The sequence below is a fragment of the Equus asinus genome, chromosome 5, assembly GCF_041296235.1.
Source record: "Equus asinus isolate D_3611 breed Donkey chromosome 5, EquAss-T2T_v2, whole genome shotgun sequence".
Lineage (NCBI taxonomy): Eukaryota > Metazoa > Chordata > Mammalia > Perissodactyla > Equidae > Equus > Equus asinus.
In genome coordinates this window covers 85211466-85218150 of record NC_091794.1, presented here as the reverse complement: position 1 = coordinate 85218150, position 6685 = coordinate 85211466, and positions in this window count along the sequence as shown.

The window sequence follows — 6685 nt, the reverse complement described above, 5'->3', positions numbered from 1 at the left end:
CGCCGGCTTCCGGGGCCGCGCCGCGCCGCGCGCTGGGCCTCGGGTTCGCGCGCCTCGCAGAAGGATCCCCGGTGGTGGCGTTCTGCTCTTGGTCGTAGATGAGCTCCGCCCCTGGGTGGAAGTCTGCGCTGTACAGACACCACGAATTCACCGTGTCCTAAACCAGACTCCTCCTGAGTCGCCTCTGTGAATGACTTTCACTGTCCACCGAGTTGCCCAAGTCAGAAACCTGAGTATCATCCTTACTCTCCCTCACGCCCTGAACCCCATCCAAAGCCAAGTCCGGTGCACTCGACTCCAGAAGGCCCGCAGATCCATTTGCTTTTGTCGGCCACTCCCCTCGTTCATCCAGCCCCTCCCCATTTTTGGCTACATTATTCTGACAGCCTCCTGTTTTCTCTCTTAGCTCCGTTTAATCCATTATCCACAGTGGTGCCAGACGATTTGCTTTTGGAAAAGGCACTGTCACTCCCTGGTTAAAAACTTTCAATGGCTTCCCATTGCCCTTTAGAGAGACAAGCATGTGTAGTGGTTAAGGACGCAAACTGGAGCCAGAACTGCCTTGTTCAAAATCCTGCCTCTACCATTGATAAGCTGTGCCACCTTGGGCAGGTAACTAAATTTCACCTGTCTCAACTTCCTCATCTATAAAATGAAAGTAATGATAGTATCCACCTAATAGAATTGCTATGAGAAGTAAATCACTTAATGTAGAGGCTTGGGAAGTAATAAGGACTGTTAAGCATTAGCTTTTATCTTTAAGTCCATCATCGTTAGCTTTATTTTCATTTGGCCTTCGCTTACTGCTCCAGCCTCAGCTGTCTCCATTTTTCGGGGTTCTGCAATTTCACTATCATCAATGGGAGTTTTTTTTCATTTTTCCTTTTTTTTGCCTTCCTCACTTGGATGTCTTTCATTTTCTACAATCTGTGGACTGGTATCTTTCACCAGTTCTGGGAAATTCTCAGCTATTTTTCTTCAGACGTGCCTCTGTCTTATTTTCTCTCCTTCTGGAACCCAGATTAAACATAGTAATCCTTTATTTTTTTATCCATTGTCTTTTTTCCATCTTTTTGTCTCTCATGCATTCTGGATCATTAATTTTGTGTGTTGACCTTGTAACCTGGGATCTTGCTGACCCCCCTTATTAATTCTAGGGGGGGGGTTTGTAGATTCCTTGGGTTTTTTTTAATGTAGACAATCATTTCAACTGCAAATAGGGAGGTTTATTTTTTCCTTTCTAATCTGTATGCTTTTTATTTCCTTTTATTGCCTTACTCTCCTGGCTAGGACTTCCAGTTCTATGTTGAGTAAGAGTAGTCAGAACGGACATCTTTGACTTGTTGCCTCTCTTAGGAGGAAAGTATTCAGTCTTTTACCATTAAGTATGATGTTAGTTGGAGGGTTTTTGCAGATGTTCTTTATCAAGTTGAGGAAATTCCCCTCTATTCCTGGTTTACTGACAATTTTTATCATGAGTGGGCATTGAATTTTGTCAAGTGCTTTTTTTGCATCAATTCACATGATCATAATTTTTCTTCTCGACCTTCTTGATACAGTGGATTAATTCATTTCCAAGTGTTGAACCAGCCTTGCATATCTAGAATAAACCCTACTTGGCCATGTTGTGTAATTCTTTTTATCTAGTCCTGGATTCAAATTGCTAATATTTTATTGGGAATTTTTGTGGCTAAGTTCATGGGATATTGGTCTGTAGTTTCCCTTTTTTTGTACTCTCCTTTCTGGTTTTGACATCAAAGTGATACTGGTCTCATAAAATGAGTTAGGAGGTGTTCTCTGCTTTTCTGATTTCTGGAAGAGATCGTACAGAATGGTGCTAATTCTTGAAATGTTTGGTGGAATTCTTCAGTGAAACCATCACCATCTGGGCCTGTATATTTCTTTTTGGAAGATTTCTAGTGACACATTAAATAATTATAGGACTATTCAGATGATCTTTTTCATATCAGGAGAATTTTGGTAGTTTATGGGTTTCTTGTTTTCTTGAGGAAGATTGGCCCTGAGCTAACATCCGTGCCCATCTTCCTCTACTTTATATGTGGGATGCCTGCCACAGATGGCTTGATAAGCAGTGGGTAGGTCCACACCCGGGATCCAAACCAGCGAACCCCTGGCTGCAGAAATGGAGCGGGTGAACTTAACCGCTATGCCACTGAGCCAGCCCCTAGTTTGTGTTTTTTGAGAAATCAGTTTTTATCGTTTTAGCTAAGTTGTTAAATTCATGTGCATGGATAATTTCTTTTTTTTTTCAAAGATTGACACCTGAGCTAACAACTATTGCCAATCTTCTTTTTTTTTCTGCTTTTTCTCCCCAAATCCCCCCAGTACATAGTTGCATATTTTAGTTGTGGGTTCTTCTAGTTGTGGCATGTGGGATGCCACCTCAGCATGGCCTGATGAGTGGTGCCGTGTCCACACCCAGGATCTGAACCAGGGAAACCCTGGGCTGCCGAAGCAGAGGGCGTGCACTTAACCACTCGGCCAAGGGGCCAGCCCTGATCATTTCTTTTGATCTATCTTCTGGGTCACTAATTCTCCCTGAAGCTTCTGCTAAAGCCATCCATTGATGGGTTTACAGTTATTGTATTTTTCATTTCTAAAAGTTTTAGTTGTTCTTTTAAATAACTCCCATTTCACTTGTTGCCATTTCTTGTTCCCTGTGCATATTTTCAAATTTGTCATTTATTTCTTTGAAAATAGGAGCCACGAACATTTTATAGTATCTTATAATGCAAGTATGTGAAGTCTTTGAGAATCAGTTTCTGTTATCTATTTCTATTGGTTCTCACCTACAGTGCCTTTTCTTGTGTGCTTTAAAGAAATAATTGTATCTTTGCAGAAAACAATGTGGAAATAACTGGGGGGGAGATAAAAAGTACCTTCCTCCAAAGAGAAATTTTGTTTATTTCTATGAGACACCTGGAGACGCTAATAGTACAGGGTCATCTTAAACCAAGTTCACGGCTTGAGTTTTCCGGAGCGCCCAGGCTGCAAATCCCTGGGAGGACTCGATTTCCTTTTTTTTTTTTTTTAGGAAGATCAGCCCTGAGCTAACATCTGCTGCCAATCCTCCACTTTTTGCTGAGGAAGACTGGCCCTGAGCTAACATCCGTGCCCATCCTCCTCTACTTTATGCATGGGATGCCTACCACAGCATGGCATGCCAAGTGGTGCCACGTCCGCACCCGGGATCTGAACCGGTGAACCCCGGGGTTGCTGAAGCGGAACGTGTAAACTTAACCGCTGCGCCACCGGGCCAGCCCCTAGGATTCGATTTCTGATCTACTCTTTTCTTCTGAAAAGTATAGCCCTTGGGCATGCCCACTTCTTGTGGGAAGCACTTCTATTAGTCTACCCATTGTTTATGGGCTTTGAGTTTTGATTTCTGTCCCATTCAACCTAGAGTAAGGGCTGATTTGCTAGAATCAAATACGGTTTGCCTTTAGATGAAATGTGGTTTCCAGACATCATTGCTCCATTTCTCTCTGGATTCTTATTTATCTTCACTTTTGGCCTGATAACTTTTTTACTAATTTGTCCATTCTTGGATGCTTTAAGAAATTTTTTGGCTTATATTTTATCCAGAAGTTTTGGCTGTTTTCAGCAGGAGTCAGAAAAATAACGTTGTCCATCATTATGAGAAACCAGAAGGCTCACTCACCCCCTTTCCCCTACGAACTTCAAGGGTTTCCCAAGCCTCATTAGTTGATCACCTCGGCGTTTCTAGGGTCTAGTCTCTCTGCCTAGGAACATTCCTCTTTCCTCTTCCCTCATTCCCTCTTTCCTCATCAGTGACCCCTCATAATCATTAAATCATGGTCATGTTAATTAATGCAGAAAAAGCATTTGACAAAATTCAGTAGGATTTGTTAAATCCTATTTCTCCGTGCTTCCACAATCCCCAGTGCTTCTCCTATCTAGCACTGTCTCTATTGCTCTGGGAGGGCCGGACCTTGTACATCTCATGACTGTAAGAGGCAGTATATCATGGTGGTTAAGAATGTGGCATCTGGAACCAGAGTGACTGAGTTTGAATCCCGGTCTGACCTACCACTCTGTGACCTTAACCTCTCTGTGCCTCAGTTTTTGCATCTGCAAAGCGGAGTGATAATACAAGCCTGCCTCATAGGGTTGTGAGGATGAAATAAGTTAGTGTATGCATTAGTGCTCATGTAAAATGCTTAAAACTGTGCCTTGTCCATAGAAAGTCCTCCTAAGTATCAGCCAGTTTTATCATTGAGGTCTCGGTTCACAGCACTTCTTAGGCGCCCGATTATTGAATGTCTATTTTTGTGAGTCAGCATGATTTCCAAGCAGCTCTATGCCTTGGTGAGGTGAGGATTTGCCTGAGCCACTCTCTACCTCCGGAAGTCCCATCCACTGTGATTTCTTTGAACCCACTATGAATCAGGCAGCTTAATGAACCAGCTCTTTTCCCTCCTCCGATCTCTCCACTAAGCTCTGCACAGGAGGCGGGAGGGAACAGCCCAGGGAAAGACCCCTGAACCAGGACTGAGGCGATGTCTCATCCCAGCTCTACCACTGCGTTGCTGTGGGACTTCAGGCAAACAACTTAATTTTACAGGATCCTTTCCACATACTCCACTCCAGTCCTGCTGTCTCCTGGACTGCTCCGTCTGAAACAATGCCCTCCTCTACTACTGTTAAGAATCAACCTATTCTCTGAGGCATTCCTCAAATGCCATCTCTTGCACAGGTGCAGCCCACCTCCACATTACCAGTTCCTGTTTCCAACCGGAGATTGTAAACCAATTGTTAGCATAATAAGCTTATGCAACTGTTGACTCATTGGATTAATTTGCTTTAACTTTAGAGTAAATGTGAACAAATCAACTGTCTTTTTCAACTGTTTCACATTTGATAAATGGAAACTTTACCAAGAGACCAAATGAAGCTTTAAGTTCCAAAGCTTTAATTTAAATCAAGAAGCCTCTTCACTTGCTATAAACCCACACACCCAGGAACATCGTGGGCTCAGAACATCACACAAGCAGGCATTGCTGGCGTGTTGTGTGTCTGTCTCTCCTAGGCTCTCATTAACATGATAGCATTTCGTTCCTCACATCCACAACTAATTTCCACAAAGAGAAGGATGTTAAAAAATATGAAGCATCTGTGCACCAAATGATAATCAACCTGCAATATATCTTTCAGTTCTAAGCCTTTTAAAACCAAGCTATATTGTATACTGGCGTATTCAATACAATAATACAAAATTTAAAAAATTGACTCTGCTTTCACTTGTCACCAGAATACAATAAAAGCATTTGAAAGTTACATCACCCGTTGCACTGAATGAGCTGTCCTTTGTCAATGTCAGGAAGAGGGAACTAGAAGATGACTGGGAAGAGGCTTGCTGGGAAAATCGGAAGATTCTGTCCCATACCTCAGCAGAACTGCAGACCACCAGAGGGTCTGGGGGAGGGGCTCGGCAGCAAAGGGCGGTTTCGCAGGTGGCTTGATTTTGACAGCAATGATTTGCACAGGGGGGAGGAAAAAGAAGTTGCAAATAGCTAAAATAAACTTGAGTTCTAAGCAATTAATTAACTCAAGAAGAAAGCTTTAGGATTATGTCAACTTCAAATGAGAAGTCTGCTGGTGACATCCGGCTTTGGAGATGGGTTAATGTCTTTGACACTCTTTCTCAAAAAAGAAAAGGCGGGGGGGGGGGGGGGGGAGAACACTTTCCCAGGTATTCGGCATGAAGAATCTCTTAATGCAGGTGGCAAAAGTGCACGACACATTGGGCCCTCTTACTGAAACACGCGGGAAAAGTGCTCATGTAGCTCAGTGCCCCCCACGATGGGGTGTGAAGTCAAGCCAAGGCTGGCAGGCAGGAGACGGAGCTCGGACTGCAGCAGGAGGCCGTGGAGAGAGATGCCAGATTAGCGCCTGATCCCAGAAAGAGAAAACCATCCGTTTGGATTAAGAGAAAAATTCATTAAAACAAAACGTACCTTTCAGATGTGCATATATGTAGCATGTGATCCAGGCTCACATCAAAATTAGGAAAACAGCAGTTACCACGGCCAGTGGAGAACACATTGGGGGAGGGAGTGCTAACTGCTCTTACATCCTTGTAGCTTCCCTTCATCTTACTTTTCATCTAACTGACCTTGTTCATGTTCACTCTTCAAAGGGGATGTTTCCATTTCTTTTGAACCCTCCCCACACTAGTCAACACTCAGCCCTGAGTACACGTGGGTATGTGAAACCTTAAAGGAAAAACACCGGTAAAGAAGACAGCATGACAGCATCATACGTTTCAACCCAAGAGGAGCAGCTGGCAGCAGCGCTGACTGCGTTGCGTCCTCTCTCCCTTCTCCTCCCAGCCCCCACCACAACAGCCACAGGGGTAACCTGGGTTGAGGCCCGCTGCATATAACCTGCCCCAACTCTGACTATCCTGAGAAGGAAAACCCCATCCCTGCCAATTTAGAAAACACTGCAGCTTCAACAGGACCAACACTCACTCGCTGGGATTTGAGGATCTGGATTCCAATGCAAGTGTGGGTCCTATCTTCACTATTTCCCGTCTTGCTCCCATGGCACCCTCCACAACTACCTATTGTTACCTCAAAAATATTGATACAAAGATTCCGTTAGCAGCAAATAGCCTTATCAACACAAGGTCCTTTATGCT